The 18,918-nt window shown below is 41.5% G+C and overlaps 1 protein-coding gene across 4 annotated transcripts in view; it reads left to right on the top strand.

Annotated features, from left to right (window-relative positions):
* PCDH15 (protocadherin related 15) overlaps nucleotides 1-18,918 on the top strand; it is a 3,978,145-nt gene that overhangs the window by 1,486,273 nt on the left and 2,472,954 nt on the right. The window lies entirely within an intron of this gene.

An 18,918-nucleotide genomic window follows, 5' to 3' on the forward strand; every position in this document is an offset into this window, starting at 1 on the left:
AACGCCCTCACCGCCTTCCTTCTCTGGGTGGTATGATGCTGCCCACCGAGGTTGTTTTGTCAAGGCGGCTGTCTCATTGGCAGCCACTCTCTCTTCTACAGATGTAGTGTCCAGATTGATGCTGTTATGCCACAGGCAGGGCAACACTCCACTGTTGGGTCACTGCTTGCCACTGTCACCGTCCCTGCATGTACTTCCATTGGATTTGTGCCGTCCAGACCAAGCTTCAGTAGACTGCTGCTATCTACCAAGAACGCCTGCCCTTGTTGTCGTCATTCCTCAATGCACCTGGCCCCTTGTATGCCACAGGTGCATGGCCACCTCAAGCGCACTCATGCAACCGCATCTTAATGCCTCCAGAGCAGCCAGGGATATAAGCTGCGGCCACTCTCATTCCCGTACCTGGCACCAGCCGGGGCTACGTGTTATTTCTTTCTTCAGCTTCTGCAGAGAGCCCCTGTGTGACTTCTTGTCTCCATGCTGCCTTCCTTTTGGGCCACTCAATGTAGTTGGCAGTCAGTACACTACAGTAGCTGGTGTCCAAATGGTTATCTAGTCTGTTTGTTATGGTTACGGGATAGTCACTATTCTTGATCGCACAACGCATGTTCTACTGTACATTAATATTGCTTCCTATCCAACAGACGTCAATTATGTACACTGATCCCTGCCAACGGACGCAAGGCACTGATCCAGGGTGGGTTATGTCTTTTATCATATCAGTTCTCCTGACACATTGTCTCCATCTCCGTTCCTCCAACAACTGATTTGCGAGTGCACATCGATATTGCTTCCTGCCTCCAACGTTCTTGCCTTGGACTTATTTGCTTTATAATTGCCCAATTCGACCATCCATGATGCGACTCTGCAGCCCACTGCGTGGCTGTCCCTCTGTGTGTGACTGGGGGCCGCTATGATGCTGCGGCATCCCCTGCAGCGGTGCTGACTGTGTTTGGATGTTCCTTGCTAGGCCGGACCAAAGTGGAAACTGGTGAACAGCTTGAGCCACGAGCCTCCCGTTACCGTCAATGTCCAGTAGGATTCTGTCCATGAAGGCCAGACCACACTGGGGACTGTATGCCGTATAATAATCTTTGTTGATATATCCCACTGTCTGCAAGTCCCTACCTTCTGCGCTATGGGTTTGCACAGGTTGGACCCTAGAGGTAGCTAGCTTTAGCTTTGCTCTTTCCCTTAGAAGCCGGTGGTTGTATCACTGCACCCAGAGCTTGCTACACTGTAGCGTCCATGTCTGCTTATAAAGTTCTTCGCTGCTGTCGGACTGCAGAGGGAACCGTCAGTTCATGTGAGCTCTGGCGTTCATCCCATCCACTTCACTTTCTATGATCATACTTCTGCAATCTGCCTGCCTTCTCTGCTCAAGTCGTAGCACCACTAGGGCCAGGCACAGTGCCCGCTGTGATTTGATTCCAGGTGACCAGCTCTGACTTCTCATGCTGCAATATTAGTCACTCGCGGACGTGATTCGCGACCATCGCCATTTTGGTATTTGTTCCTCTGGCGGGGCCACAAACTTCACTGGCCCATTCACCAAATCCGTATGATCAAACAGCAATATATCTGCACTCACTTATGCGTTCCACCTTCCGACGTCTTATGTAATGTTGCACATGGACCCGTGCAAGCTGGCTCCTCCATTTCAGTGCAGGATCATAACAGATCACCGGGAGCTCATAGAGAAAACGTCCTCACAGCATGGCCATCTAGCCATGCCCCCAATAGCAGGTGCAGCTATTGCACAAATCAACACACCAGTAGGAATTACGTTTGCAGTGCAAGCAAGGAAAGTGTGCACGTGTACTGGGCTGACAAACTAGTTTATGGGACTAGGTGGGGGGCCCCCTCCATACATAGTTTTGAATTGGGCTCGTGCTCAACTTTACCTGGCCATGGATATTTGGATGTCAAAGCAGGAGAGATGGGCCTGACTTGCAAAAGCGTTTTTGAATCGGGAAATCCTCATTGGAAAATGCTTTGTAAATCAGGCCAATAGTCTCTGTACATTGTTGAATCTACGGCGATCTATTTTCTCCAACATACATTGTCCATTAGTGAAGTACTGTTGAAATAGTACTAGGTCTGTCTGTGTTGCCGGTTTAAATGGATTTGTAAACTTCCTAATATATGATACACGGAAACTCTTTCAACCATATGCCCATCATTTGCTCTGGTTCTAAACTTGTATGACTGGCATTGTTATCATAAATGAGCTATTCCCATTAACATGCAGCACAATTGCCTTGATTTGCTATCGCAATTCCCGGTGCTAACAACATTGTCAGTGATTGCCATCAGGGGTCCAAATTCTCTCATCATTGCCAAAGAATTGTGCCGCGTGAGTGGGACGTGAAAAAATACCTTCAGTGCTTTTATCCAGCGCCCCCCTTTTCTCAAAGGAGGCACCCCCTCCTGTGTCCCTTCCCGAGGACCATGCACGCCACAGAATTTCATTTTGCAGCACAGTCTTTGCAGGCAGATTCACCTGCACAACATGCACTATTTTGAAATGATTATTTAGGTCTAGTGGAACTCATAAGAAGATTACACAAAGAACAGCGGGAGGCTGTATTGCCATCCAGCTAAAACTAAAAAGGAAAGATATTAGGGTCCATTGTGACTGACTGTGCGGCATAACATGCTGTAACCACCATTCTATGAGTTTGATTTTCAAGACCATTAGGAGTGCTGGTGGCATCATCTCTAAACCGCTGCCAGAGGGGTGGTTACAGAAGCAGTCATTCTTGCAAATAGCCCGATGTAGTCCTGCGGACACTGAAAATGGGGAATTACACTTCTAACCTGCCACCTGTAATTGGGCCGAGTGGTGGTACTGGTAAATGGATTTGTCGGTAATTTCTTTACAATTACTTTCAAACTCATAATAAGGCTTCTTGCCTATTGTGTGTCCTCTGAAAGATCAGAGGGAAAATATGCAAGCACCCATTTAATGCATGTTGTGTACGTGGGGACCTTGTAAATGAAATAGAGTAGATCAGGACATGGCCTGAGAAATGACTTTGATTGTTTACCAACGATGATATCTACAATATAATTAATGGATCCATAAAGACCAATTGCCTTAATGTTAACAGTACCAGATGATGCCACGTGATGTGTAAGCAGAAAGCTATACTTTGCATTTCTCAAGAACTTATCACACAATTGGAATGTTAAGAAAAAGTTCTCAAGCAGTAATAAAAAATATCTCCTCTACAAGCAATGTATTCATTCTCTATGCACTGTGTAATTATCTGAGAAAATGTACACTGACTATTTGTTTCGGGAGGGTAGCTCAGGGGCAATGCGCTCTCCTTGGAAGCAAAGTGACGTGGAGCAACACAGGTTTGATACTCCGGTGCGTACTTTGTAATTGGTTATTTATAATGTGCTTAATACCCCGAGGATTCTATTTATTTCTAGAAAGCCCTTATACAAAAAGCGCATGGTTGTGCTTCAAACGCTAAGCTTGACATATGTTTCTAAAGTTGCTGTTCCTAAGAAAAGCAGGAAGAAAAATAAAAAAATTCAAGGCCTGAAGCAAATAGGGGTCCATTAGACGCACGTGTCTAAGTTGCCTTCTACCAGTAGTCTGCAACAGATCACTAGCCTTCAGGGCAACTCAACTTGGAGTAGTGAAATGAGCCTACTATGGCCATGACCCCAGTTGATCTAGATGCAGATTTGAATATGGAAGGCATGGCCAAAACTCAGCATGTGCAAGGCCGATTGAAGGGGAATTATCCCAGTGGATTGTAGCCGAGGCAGGAGACACAGATTACTTTTTTGCAACAACGGGGTGTCCCTTTCCCAACACATAGAGGTCCTCTGCTTGCTGTATATTCTCCTCCAGCTATGGGTGATAGCCACCAAGGATATGGCAACAGTGGTCTTGTCGGATTCTGAATCTGACTAGAACTGGTCCTGCCTGCACTTCCACAATAAGCAGTGAACTTTATTGTGCCCTTTGCACCTCTTTTCTTAGGGTGGGCGATTTGCTTGAGGTGGAGTACCCATTTCCTGAGAGTAGCTAAAATAGGATCTAGGGTCTGTGGTAAAAATAAGAGGGAAACAGCAAAGAGGTCACATGAATTGCTGCCCAGGATGCTTGGGCTGTCCCGTGCCACAACTCATTGGCATTTCCCTATGAATGAAAAAGTGTCATTAATCAATTGGAACACCAGGGGACACAATCGGTTCACAAAAAGAGGGGAAGGCCTATTTAAATTAGTGGCCTGTCATATCTTCTCTCTGCAGGAAACATGGCTTACTCATAGGTTAAGCATTGACAGGTACAACATCCTAAATAAACCAGCTACTAAAGGGCCAGTGGGCAGACCCAATGGTGGATTGGTCATTGGGGCAATAAATGCCCTCCATATATGTGAATATGAAGTTGGGTGAGGAGATTCTAATGTGTATATCTTTCAATTAACAAGAATAGCTCTAATTTGCCATTCCTTCTGATAAATGTGTATGATCCTCTGGGAGGTGGGGGGGCAGTGTACAGCAAGAATAATTAAATATGTAACTGAAGTGTTGATGGTGAGGAGTTGTTTTCAACTCAGAGGTGAAGTAATATTATGTGGAGACCTGAATGCCTACTGCAATATGGCATAATGCCTAATCGAAGGCCTGGAGGGGAACGAGGTTACATCATCCTTTCAACAAAAAACCAAATGGGATAGAACTAGCTCAGGGTAGAAAATGGGGGAGATTCCTGCAAGCTGTTGACAAAATGTGTATTTGAATGAGACATGTGACACAGGGGTGGGTGGCAGTCGAATTTGGTCAGAAGGGACATTGCATAGTAGATTTGATTACATTTGTATAACACTTAGCCATAAACGGGACATTGTGGCATTACAGGGTTTACCCACTGATCTCGGTGATCACAATATTACGGAGGTCAAGATCAACTGCTCTGTCAACCTTGGCTCGAAGTATGGCAGCTAAGCTTCACATATGTGGTGGCACATGCTCCTCACGCAGCAAATCAACCAACCAGCTTGCATCACAACTTATCGTTATAGAGAGGACCCGGATGCAATCCTTCTCTTGTCAGGCACGCTCCCTCTGGAACTCGATCCTGGTGTTGGCTTGGAATGTCCCCACAATTCTCCAATTATGCAAATCTCTCAAAACATGGCTCTTTCTGACCAAGGACTAATTCCAATGGATGCACACACCTGATAGTACAGTGCTACTTTTAAAAGATGCCAGCCCAAATGCTGGTTACCCACACTACGTACATCGCTCCACTGCTCTCGAGCTAGGTCTGCGGTTTAAACAATTAAATACAATTCTTTTAAAAATATCTTGAAAGACAACATGAAAATTGCAATTGAGGCACACAAGATAATCTGGAATAGGCATCATATTGAAAGATTTAATAACAGAATCCATCACAATCGCTCTGTAACCATTGAATTAGATAAGGGTAATTTTGATTCCGCTATTGACATTTTAACAGGCTTTGCAAAGCAATATGGTGCCTTTAAGAACGTGAGGAATTCCTTTGAAAGAAAGTTATGTGAAGGCTATTTTGATGCTGCAAAGAATCTTGCAACGCAGTGTGCGCTATTTTAACAGGATTTATAAACAGGGTCAATAATCTGTCAATAAATGGAATAGTAAACTTACCAACATGCGCACCAAGTATAAGAACTGACTGAAGACCCATCGGTACACCTACCAGGACTGTTAACTGGCAACTTGTGTATTGTGTACTTAGGATAAAATGACAGCTGAGCATTTTGACAGTCATTTAGACAATTCTCACATAAGCAGACCTTGCATGAAATAAAACCAACAAGGGAAAGGGATTGAGTGACCCAGGTGGGAAAGTTATACAGTGATTCTTTAGCACCTGGAACTTCTGACAGTGATGCTGTTGCACTTAGGTACACATTTGTTTTTCAATTGAAGGTTCAGGACCTATAAGAGAGAATTCTAAAATTAAAACTCTATAGAGCCCATGACCCAGACAGGCTTTCTAAACTAGTCTTAATAAGAGACCTGGGGCTTTGGTCTTGTCTACTTTATAAACTAGTCCAAAAGATTCTAACAAGTATGACCATTCCTGCTTCCTGGAGACTGTCCATTCTCATGCTCGATCACAAGAAAGGTCCCAGGGACTTACCCTCTACCTACAGGATAATTGCCATGCTGAATTTGTATAAAATTAGCATAGTACCTGGCATAATGTACTTGTTAGAGACATTTACTGATAAAGATCTTATCTGCTGAATGTCCTTAAAGGCAAGTAGTTTAGGCACAATTTGGGTCTTCCTCAATCACTGCCAGTGGAAGCCATCCGTATGGAAATTGGACTGTCATCATTGGCAACTCTGGTTAAAATTAAAAATGTTTCCTATTACTGAAAATACTCACTGATCATGGAGAATCCCTTCTGAGTTGGCATGGTGATGTGTTTAAATCTGCCACCCAGCCATCAAAATCGTTTAAGGAATTGTGGATCTCTTGTATAGATGTTCATAGGAGGATTGGCTGGAAACTGGACACCACTATTGAGCCGTATATTGCCAAGAGAGATTGGATTAAAAAAGCCTACTTTTGGGATAGGTTTAGCAATATTGACTATCTGTCACCTAAAAAGTCTCTTGTTACGTATGTAATGCAGCTTTTGTCCTATGTCATTCCTATGGAATACATAAGGCACACAGTGGATCCGAATCTGAGAAGGTTCCTAATTCTCCTGTGCGTTAATCTGTTGCCCTCCCATATGGTCACAGGTGCTAGAGACTATATTGCAGAGCTGGAAAGGAGATGTAGAATTTGTAAAACCAGTATAGAATCTACTAGGCACCTGCTCTCACAAAGCCCAATTATGATTCTAGTCTAAGGTTTACATTACCAAAAATATGTAAACTGAGTACAGGAGATACCTGAAAACCAATTTTGGGCTGACCTGACATAATGCTAAACTCCGTTTTCCTGTTATGGAAGCACGTTTGGAAATTAGATGAAGCCAAAGCTAATGCAAATTATTTTAACTAGTGAAGTTTTAATTTTGTATTTATGAGCTACTACGGATTTAAGTTATGCATGATGTCTTTTTATATTTGATTTTAATGATGTATATAAACTTAGTGTTGTATTATGATACTAGTGTTTTTTTTGTGTTACGTTTGTGAGTAACAAATACACTTTAAAAACAAAATAAAAAAATGTTGCCATTATACATTTGAATGCCTGGTAAGTGTGAATGTTTACTCAGCACCCTGCTCTATTTGACAAGGGTATTTTCGTGGTTGTATAAGCTATATCCAATTAAAATAAAATAATGCATACTGATTGATATTAAAAGAGAACTGGATGTATAGCCTAAAGTCAACGAAAGAGAACTAGCTATGTCTCAAAAATGTAGTCACCTAATGAGGAAAGTTCTTTAATTAGTGTGTTCTCGTGATCTAGCCATACTTTGACACGTTCACAGGCAAGTGTCTTGTGTAAGATTGGTGCCTGTATTGCTGTCATAAGCAATGCATTTTCTAAAAATGGTTATTTTATAATAATCAGTTGCCAAATAAATGTTTGTCTTGTTAGTTACCATTTTTATTCCCTGAAAGATGGGCCTTCTGAAAGTTGATCACAGTAACTCTAGTTGTGTCACTCCGCTGAGAAATGATTGCAGATTGTGAGCACAAATAGTTTACTATGAGAAAACATGGAGTATTACTTGTTGAAGATGATGTAGTTTGAACCTAGAAGCAGTTTATTGAAGAAACAAAAAAAATGTTTGCTGTAAAAAGTTTATGTTGCTGCCTTCGAGCAATTTCACACTGTGCTATTTTAAGAGTGTTTGGCTAACATCAGTCAGACTGGACTCGAGAAGACATTGCCAGCCTGCAGTGTCTAGAGGAATTGCTGCGGAGGAGGAAAAATATAGTAAGCTTTCCTTTGAGGAGCGAAGCGCCGGGGTGCCATTTGAAGAAGAAAGAAGAGAATTTGAAACCAGTATGTAACTTGTCTGACTTGTGGTACTTAAAAAGCCCAGTGACAAGATACTGTTGGAGAAATTAGAGTTTGTATCCTTCATTTGATTAATTAGGAAGCAGATTTATACGAAAAGATATCTAGCAATTTGTTGACATTACACCATGAATTTCAACATTTAACTTTTATGAAGCATTGAATTTGAACTAACTAATATTGGTTGAATTTGTTTTTCTAATGGAAAGAGAGCTTCTGCAGTTCATCAAACCTATGCTACACATCCTGATGACAATGCAGGCAGTTGTAGGATGTTTTGGATACATTAGTCTAGACCACATTACATCACATGTTCATTGAAAACCATGAGGGGTTGAATCACGTTACAACTATTGTTCATTTCATTAAGTAAATTATTAAAGGCATTTTTGACATGTATTAATGTACCATCTAACTACACTCCTTTGGTTAGCATATATGCCCTATTGACCTTTAATACCATGGACCTCTTCATGAGAGTCTTCCTAATTTGATTGAAATGTGTGAAACATCATATCCTGCTAAGCTAACAACTGTACTTGAGCAAAGCATGTGGGCATAGTTGTCGTTTTTCTCACTGGAAATGCTTGTCTCTCTGAGCACTTCCGGTGAGAAAATTGTGGTTTTGAACAGGTATAAAACTGCACAAATGCAGTGCTCCTCGTCAAGAAGGCAGCCGTGCAAGTGCTGGGCAGAGAGCAGTCGTAAAGCTAAGCATTGGCTATCTGTTTTTCTCAATCATAATCCTACATTTTTGTAGCCATTCACGAATTAAAAGAAACATTTTATGAATGAAAAAAGAATGCAGTCACAGGTTAACTAAAATGATATGTACCTTAGCGCTTTCTATATTTGTTCACAAATTGCAGATACTTACAAAATAAATCGGGAAGTGCCAAATAAAAATATGCCATCAATTATTGATTATTTATTTCATATGTGTATACAGTGTGAAATGGCACCCTAAACAGCAGTGTAGCACTGTACAGTACAATATATAGATATGGTAACAGATGCACAGTTGAGGAATTAATGAATGCACACAATACATTCTTAGACATAGGCTGGGCAATACAGCTGCTGAAATCAGTAATCAAAGGTGCAGCCCCTGTTCCACAAGTTGTTTATCTTTCTATTTTTGTCAGAGCAGTGTGTCAAGCAACAAATAAAATTAGTCAGCTGTGATTGATGTTCAGCCATCCTATCACAGAAAAGGCTTACCATCTCTCAGTACATGACAAGTACTGTAAAGGGGTTTTCTCTCTAGACTGTAATGCCATTTACTGCCCTCCAATGCAGCTGCTTCAGCAATGTTGGTATGTGGCCATTTCTCCATTTCCCCAATACGAATTAGGGTTATACATTTTGTAAGTAATTTCAACCCGGCACTTCACCTAAGTCAATGACTAGCGTCTGATGCACAGCTGAAACCCTTAATTAATTATTTGTGCCTATAAATTATTTTATTCTGAACGATGTTCCACTTATATCACACTCCTCTCTTTTAAACCCTTGGTCACACTGAGCCAGGAATCAGGCTGGTTAGCAAAGTTAAAAATATTTATTTATGGATTTCACTATATATATATATCGCACTATTTTTAATGGTTATACAGTGATCACCAATGGGGTGATGTCACACTAAACAATCTCTATAATCATAAGGAGAAATGATGGGAAAAAGAAGGCAGCACAGATATAATACTTTTGTTTGAGTTCAATCAAATGGCAATGTAATTAATATTTCCCCCTGCACACCCTTCAATCCCCCCCAAAATGCAATAGGAAGAAATAAAAGGAGAGAGAACAGGTTTCAGGAATGCAGAATTCAACAAATATATCAATCCCAATTTCCCCCCAGCAACACCAGAGGAAAACAGAATTGATTGGCAAACTTGTCAAAAATGGTTTTACAGTTGGCTTTGAATGAAATGGGGGAAACACTGAAAATGGTTTTCATTCACTGAAATTATTGAAATACTAATGGGAGCCACTTTGTATGGTTTCACACACACACTAGCAATGATTTGAGAGGGATAAGCAAGTTGAAAACTTAATTTTGAGGTCGAGTGCAATGAAAAGCTATTTCACACGTTACAGATTTGAGCCAAATGTAAAATTTGCAGCAAACTTTTCCACGTGCGGTAAGCGCGATTGCTGAATAACTATAAGGAGTTGAGATGCAGTTTTGGGTTCATAAGAAAGCTTAGGATGTTAGCTTCAAGCATAAAGTATTAAGAAGTTATGAACGTTTTCATGGAGGTTGTTTTTTCAAAAAGAGGCAACATTGTAAAACAAGGATGCGGTTTTAAAAATACAAACAAGGTTTTTTTACTCTAGGGATAGACTATGAAGATACAAACTACACGACAGCATAAGCACCAGACTAGGACAACACCGATCAGGTTTTTGCCCGCTGAGACGCTTGCCTTTCTTCAGATGCAATATATCAGCGCAAAGATGATTTTAACAATATTATTACAGAAGGACTATAGGATAAGAGAGAGGGTTCAGGCAAGACAAAAAGGATTTCTAACAATACAGTTCTGGATATAAGATAGATTTGATTTGGATTGGGTTGACTATGGACATTACATAGGCTAGTGACAATCCTACACTATGGATACTCACTACCAATGTTTTGAATGGAACCGTCAGGGATTCTGGTAAAATATTTCCGGGACAGACTGCTGGGTACACCGAACTGGACGGGTCAGCGATGAACAAGGCCCTCTGGACACTACACCGCAGGACTGGACAGGAAGTTGCTCTGGTCTACACTGCACAGCACGACTGGACTGGATCTGCAAGGGCTCTCTGATCTGCACAGCACTGCACGATACAGGGTTTAATCTGCCCTTCTGGTTATGAAAATGATTCTTTGGCAGGCAAGCAGTTACAGCACAGCCTGGCTGCTCTTTGGTTTCCCCTTTAAGTTGAGGGATGGGTTCTGGAAGTTAGGTCCAGCTGAAAGTGGTTCAGCTATTCTCTAAGCCTTTCTGCTTTCAAAGTTTTTTGGAGTCGGGAACAATGAGTATGGATGGATCTCCTTCAAAGTGCTTCGTCAATCTCAAGATGGTGGGTGGATCAGTGTGTTTTTCTAGGTCCTAAGCTGCCTCTATGTATGTGTTTCATTAAGGGGTGGGTAGGCTGAATTATCCTAGGCACACCCCCTAGGTAGTCCATTGGCTAAAGGCTGCTCTCTCCCTCCTTTGGAGGGGAAAACAGAGTGTCATCATGATGATGTGGTTTATGAGACAGGGGAAAACATCCCCTTTGCCTTTTGCATATAAAATCTTTTTCTGATATAATACATCTTTACATGTGTACAGTCTATATACCAATAACATACATAGATCAAATATTTTGTGGAGCACACTCTCTTCCAATCCTCGTTTCTGTGAGGCCTTGGGTCTGGATTTGACAGTTTGTTGCACTTTTTATCTGGGATACAACATCTGATTTGTCCACAATTTTGTACATATGTGCGCATGATATCTGGGCATAATCATATGAAGTGTCATTCTTCTTACATGAATACAATTGCTACAAAACCAGAATTTTCACTACGCCTTCTCAGAACATCGCACAGAGTTCTGGGTCCTTTTAAAATGTGCACAAAAAAAATCACATTAACAATTCTGTAATTTTAAATTTTTTACACTTTTCTACAATTTCGCACAGTCCTTTGTCAGTCGTTTCAAAAAAGATGCTTTCTGTCCATTGAGAATCAACAAAAAAGTCTATCCCCGCCTCCAAAGTTTTATTGTAGCTCAAGAGCAATCCCTGCCTTCTTCCTCTGGCAGAGGCCACTTTTGACACTTACAATCTGCATACCCTTTCAGCCAAGGAAGGTTCATTGTCTCTTCCAGGAGCAGCAGCCGAAATCTCCTCCCCTCTTAATCGGCACCTGAATGTGAGTTTGGTGAAAAGCAGGAGAGATGCCTTTTGTTGGGGAAAGCCGGGGGGAACTGGTTTGATGACTCTGAGTTTCAGCTAAATCCACTGTCAAATTATAACATTTTCTTAATTTAAAATAAAACTTGCAATTTTTAATCAAGCAATTAGAACTCTGATTCCAGTCTCTAAATCATGGAGATGAAATAGTTACAACCTATGTTCCTCTTAATGACAGGTCACTTAGATTTAAGACCTTAGATCTTAATGGTGCAACTTTGCAGTTTAAATGCAGACTTTTGAAACAGTCACAGGCGGCCGCTGGTACTGCGCCCATATTTTGACAGATTTTCACAGGCAAGCACACTTTTTACTGTGGATATTTTGATGATAGATTCCACTTTTCCTGACATTGTGGATTCATATTGATTCCTTAAATGAATTGGCAGGTAACAACCAGCAAAGATATTGGGTGTTTTCTGATGTTTTGGACCATTATTTTGTATTTTCAGCAACCAAGAAAAAGGGATTCAAAAGCAATTTCTGGATTTCTTGCAATAAAGCACTGCCTTGCATACAGTTTCCATTTTTACTCGGTAGGTAGCCCAGTGACAGGTTTCAGCAGTGAGGTCTCCTTCCACCACTGACAACAGGCCAAGTAGATCTGGCAGCCATCTTTTCCGGTTTCAAAGCGCAATTTTTCATAGGTTTTGGCGTGCATAGGGCTTTCACGGCCATTTTGCTGATTCAGGTGCCACCAGCACACAGGGATGTCGCAGGGCAGAGTCTAGTGGGTTAAAACATCCCACAATTTCACAATATTGCAACTGAGCTGAAGCAGCTGCATTGGCTTCCTCTTGATGCCCACATCAATCTTTAGGTCACATGTATTGTGAATAAGGCTATGCATGCTGAAACCACACGAGCCCCACATGTATCTTGTTTGAGTAGTGTCTAGCCATATTTGGAGTATAAATGACCCTTTGAAGTCATAAACACCTGTGATTGGAAGTAATTCACTTAAGGACATCCCAACACTTTTGTACTTCTTTTATGGAATTAATTGCTGTTAGTTGCTAGAACCTTAATTGGATTAGTGCTCGTGATTTCATCCTAAATGAACTGCATCCATGAGCTTTGTTTGTGTGTTGATTTGTAAGGTGCACTGAACCCATAGGTAACTGGGCACAACATAGTATAAGATAACTTAAAGCTTGATACAAAGAGTATGGCTAGACAAGGCATAATAAAGATGACAATGACAATACTGGACAAAAACAAATAGTATGATACAGTTTATAGTCATAATATCGAAAACAAAAAAATGTCGTAAAAAAATGTTGAATTCAAAAATGTCGAAATCACATACATATAATAGAAAAAGTCATTAATTCAAAAATAAAATGTCAAAAAAAAAAATCGAAAAACCAATGCTAAAATAACTATGTAAAATGTCACAAATACTAACGTTTTTTATGGGGGGGTCCCCTCCCAACCCCCCCATCCCAAACCCCTACCCCAACCCCCCCATCCTCCCCACCCCCCCCAACACCCCCCATGGATATACCTTTAATTTTTAAAAAAAAAAATGTAATAAAATATTAATTATTAAAAACCCAAACCCCTACCCCAAACCCCCCCCTCCTCCCCATCCCCCCACCCACCATGGATATACCTTTCATTATTTAAAAAAATATGTTTAATAAAATATTTATTCATTAATTATTTATTTAAACATTAATTCGAAAAAAAATCGACTTTTTTGTAATTCGACATTTTTATTTTCGAATAAATATTTTCGACATTTTGACTTTCGAAAATATTGTATTCGAAAATATGACTGGACACCGTATGATACAATGACGTACATTCTATACAAGTGCATATAAAACAGAAAGGTCATAATTTCTTACCTCCTAAACAGTGCACACAGTACTGATAGGTAGTGGATCGGTCATATGTCGTTAGAGCGCAGCCAGTTTAGTGCCTTGCGCCTAAAGCTCATGTAGGGTTGATCAATTTTGAGCACCAAGGGGAAAGCATTCCAAGGTTGGGTTGCTTTCACTGGGAAAGTAATGCCTCCCGATTTCATGAGCTTGAATCTGGATATCTCAAGGCAGAATGCATTGGCTGTTCTGGTGGGTCGTGAAGAGGTTCTCCTAACCAGTCTCTCTGTCAGGTACAGAGGGGCAGTGTTGTTCAGGCATTTATGGGTCAAAGAAATGGTTTTAAGTGGGATTCTATTGTTGATCTTTAGCCAGTGGTGTTGCTTTCTGATTATGGAGATGTGTTCTCTGTTCGGGAAGTTCAGGGCAGTCCTAAGGGTGTTATTTTGTAGTATTTGTATTGTATCCAGGATGTACTTATTGGCTCCTAGGTATAGTGTGTTGTAATAATCCAGTTTTGACATTATTAGGGCGTTGGCCAGTGTCATGCAACTAGTTTTAGATGAGAAAGGCCTGCAGGCTCTAATGAGTTGGCTGTAGATGAAGCCACAGAGTTCACCTGTTTCTTTAACGTAAGGGTGGAGTCAAGGTAAAACCCTAGGGTTTTGACTTCCTTAGCTACCCTAATGGTGTTGCCATCAATGCTGAAGATGCAGTATTTGGGGTTTAGTTTTTTAGGCTCAAAGGAGACCCAAAGATCAGGATTTTGGTTTTCTCATCGTTCAGGCAGAGGCCATGGGATGCCATCCATGCCTGAATGAGGAGGTATAGTTTATTCACCAAGGCTGTATCTTTGTCAAAATTGCCCAAACGGGGGAATAAGTATCTGAGTGTCATCTGCATAGTTAGTGTCGATGACACCCAGTCTGTCCAATTTGTCAAATAGGGGCTTGGTGAATATGTTATACATAGTTGGCGATACACAGGATCCCTGTGGATTGCCGCAAGTGATGTGGATAGGGTCAGCCGATGCGGAAGGAGAGAAAACTGGCAATTTTCCTTTGTCAAGGAAGTACTGAACCCATGCTATGGCATCTGTGGAAAAGTGGGCTGCTGTAGCCAGGTGTTTACATAGAACTCCATGGTCTACCAGGTCGAAGGCAGCCAACGAATCCAGGTGGAGAAGCATGGCCGTCTTTCCTTGGTCTTTAAGTTCATCAGTTTGCGTTTTCAGGTCTGAGGGCCGTTTTCGTGCCATGATTCGGCCTGAAACCGGATTGACGAGAGCCAAGGAGGTGGTTAGTTTCCAGGTAGTTCTAGATTTGCAGATATGCAATACTGTTGATAATTTTAAGGAGGAAGGCCGTGGTGGTAATGGGCCTGTAGTTTGTGGGAATAGAGGGGTCCAAGGTTTTTTTTTTTAGTAGTGGTAGCACCCAAGAATGTTTTAGGTTACTTGGGACAATATTGTTGGTGAAAGAGGCATTGATCAGTTTTGTGATAAATGATGCTATGTCTATTGCTGCATCTTTAATGAGTTGTGCAGGACAGCTATCACCTTGACAATTGGATGGTTTAATGATTTAATGTTTTTTTCTGTATCCAAAATAGAGACTTTAGAGAAACTGAATGGTTCGGGACTGAGGGTGGCCTGTGCGGGCATAGGGGATTTAGGTGTGGTGTGTTGAAGTGAGGCTTTTTTGTTAGTTATTTTCAATTGGAGTGTGGAGATTTTATTAGCTAGCGCATTCTGGATGCTAGAGCACCAAAGTTTGTCCTTCGGTATGGTGTCTGTGGGTGGACTAGGGGATTTCAATACCCAGAGGATCCGGAAACGTTCCTTAGTGTTAGAGCTAGCGTCAGAGATTCTTGCGTTGTACATGTCTTTTTTAGTTTGGATTATTTATAATCATTCGCAAAGTTCAATAGAAGTGTCCTCTTTTCCTCAGATGGTGAGTGACACCATAAGGTTTCAAGTTTCCTTTTCTTTAGTCTAAGGTCTTTCAGATGGGGGAGAACCATGTATTGAGGTGTGCTTGTTGTTTTCTTTTACACCATTTAAGCGGGGCAATATTGTCGAGGGCTTTAGCCACAGTGTTATTGAACACTTCAACAAGAAATGAGGGGTCGGTATTGCTAGGGTGAGAGTTCAGGGCTGGGAGGATAAGGTGGAGTAACTTTTCGTTAGTAATATTTTTCTTGCTTCTGGTTGGGAGAGGTGGAGCTATGATGGTGTTGTAAGCTGTTTGTTTGTCTAATGTTAATGAAAAGTCTATCAGGTAGTGGTCAGTCCAGGGATGTTAGGTTACTTTGGTGATCTTAGTCTCACAATTTAAGTCAACCACCCAATCAAGGGTCCTCCCCTTGGAGTTGGGGCAAGAACCTTTTAGGCAAGTTCGTATTCTGATAGGGTTGAAGCCAAAGCATGGGCATGTTTATCATCAGGATCATTGAAACCCAGGTTGAAATCTCCTAAGATTAGTAATTGAGAAGTGTCTTTAGCATTGTTAGCTAGTAGGCTAGACACGTCTTCTTTAAATTGTACCAATGAGGGCTGGGGGTCTGTATATCAGAAGGAGGGTTAGAGTGCGTTGGTTAGAGGTGGACATTTTAGCCATGAGTAGTTTGCAGGATTTGATTGGTGGAGGGAGTAGGAGTCTCATGTCTAGGTTGGTTTTGGCTATGATAGCTAGGCACTGTTCTGAGTAGCTGGTAGTTCTCAGGGATAGCTAGAGAGAGGGCAAGGCCTGAGGTATCCTGTAGCCATGATTCTGTAACTGCACGGAAGTCAAGGTTGTCTATAGATAGTAGGTCTGCTATTTCACAAGGGATCTTGCGTTAATTAGCGACCCCAGATACCTTTTAATTCTTGAGATTTAGCCTGATTAGATGGTTGGGGAGTGAGCATCACGTTGGAAGGGGTGTGTGGTATGTCCGGCAATGTTTTAGGCTTATTCTTCTGGGTTAGTCTGCTGCGTGATTTAGCGTAGAAATCAATCTTATTATTGCTAAGTAGGTGGTTGGCGCTAGTTCTTGGTTCATGGAGATGTAATAATCTGGCTCTCAGTCTGTTGTTTCTGTCAGGGGGCAGGCACGATATGTGATAATTAGATGGCATGGTTGAAGTTGTAATTAGTATGTAGATGATTGGAAGGGTTAATAATAATATTGGTGTCAGTGTCATGCTAGGGGGCATAGTTTTGACCCAGTGCAAGTGGAGTTGTAGAGAACACAGTGGACTAGATTGATAGAATACGGTAGGCTAGTTCGCTTTTGGTAGCAACGGACTAGTTCACTACATTACACAGAAGGCTAAAATGCTAGAATGCGGTAGGCTAGTTCGATTTTGATAGCAAAGGACTAGTTCACTTAGAACATACAAAAGGCTAAGACACTATAATAGAGTAGGCTAGTTTACTTTTGATAGCAAAGGACGAGTTCCATAGGAGCACAGTAGTCTGGTTCATTGATTATGGGGGTAAACTGAATCACTTAGAATGCCGTAGCTTAGGTCAGTACATACGTATATACATGCACAATGCATTACTTTGTTAGGAACCGTGGGCAGGCTCACTAAAACGAGATGGGATACGGAAAGCTATCCTGCTATGAAAATGAAGGGTAAGTAAGGGCATGCGTACTAGGCAAGGATAATTATTATGCATTGTAGTTCAGCGGCCAGATCTTGGAGGACCAAGTAATAGTCAACATATGGGTGTAGGGTGTGTGGCCATACTGGGTCTGAGTGCATGAGAAGTTCACAGTTGCGTAACGCGTCAATGTCTGCTTGGCGAAATAGTTTCATAGTACTAAGTGTCCAAAGTCAAATACGCTCAGCATGTGTGCCACAAATACCACGATTGCGGTGAAGGTATAAGGAGTAGGAAGTCGGTTCTAGGCTTGTTGGAAAGCTTAGATTCTAGAGATACGGACGATTAAATAAAGGTAGTTTTTCGGATTTAAAGTAAACTCAAAATGACAGGTGACAGCTTGCAGCTGCAGAATTGACAGGTGACAGTTGTGCAGCTTTAAAAATGACAGATGACACGATTTATAGGAGGCAGTTCTACTTAGGTTAAAATAGTTTGGACTAGATTATTTTAAATAAGAGATTGGTTCTGCACAGTTCTGCTAAGTACTCACAATATAAATTTGAACTAGGCCTCGTCACGGATCTGGTCAACACAACCGGCTGCGGTTCTGTCTGCTTGGCAGGTCAATCAGGCAGCGGTTCTGCTCACAGCGATCTGGGTCAGCTCTGCTCTGCTGGTCTAGCCTCTCTGGATTCTGGATGTAGCACTGCTTTCTGGGTACTGCGACAGGTTCTTGCAAAAATTCTCAGCAAAACTTCAAACAGCTCGCCCGGCTGTTGAATAGTTTGGTTAGTTTTGAGGCCTGCTGAAGAGGATTCAGCTGGTGGATTCAGGCCTCTCTGCTACAAATTCTGGAGTTAATTTCTGCTACAGGTTCTGGAGATTGATGGATTTGAAGTCTGGATCTCTGGATGTGAAGTCGTCGGTCAGCATGCTCCATAGCAAATTGAATTGAATGTCTCTACCTGTCCCAGCAGTCTCTTTTTATGTGTTTTGCAAAGTGGGTGTGTGCGTTGGTCATAACTAAACCTGCCCCTCTCACTTATCATTGGCCAATTCCTCCTCTCTCCCTTGATTGGGGGAAGGAAATGTGAGTCAGAGTGATGCTGTAGGTTTTATGGTCAGAGGAACCTCCCCTTGTCAGATTGCACACAAATCTATTTCTGACCCAAATACATATTTATCTATGTACCATTTTTCTAATATTATAGGTCCAGTTAACATATTTTCTGTAGCACCAAACCATCCGATCCCTGTCTTTGTACGATGTCGTGTCCACTGATGACAGAATTCTCCCTTTTTCATCCAGATAACGACCTCTAAACCTTTCCAGATTTTACACAAATGTGCACCAGGGATATGGGTTACAGATGATAAAGTGTCAGATTTTTAACATGCATACATTTGGAGTGAGACCCTATTTTCCGCTAGCAACCCCCAGAATACACCACAGGGTCCTAACGCCTCTTAAAATGTTCACAGAAAAATCACCAACATAATGATATTACTTATATAATTCTGACAAGTCC

The sequence above is a fragment of the Ambystoma mexicanum genome, chromosome 8 (assembly GCF_040938575.1).
Source record: "Ambystoma mexicanum isolate Mex_15411 chromosome 8, UKY_AmexF1_1, whole genome shotgun sequence".
Lineage (NCBI taxonomy): Eukaryota > Metazoa > Chordata > Amphibia > Caudata > Ambystomatidae > Ambystoma > Ambystoma mexicanum.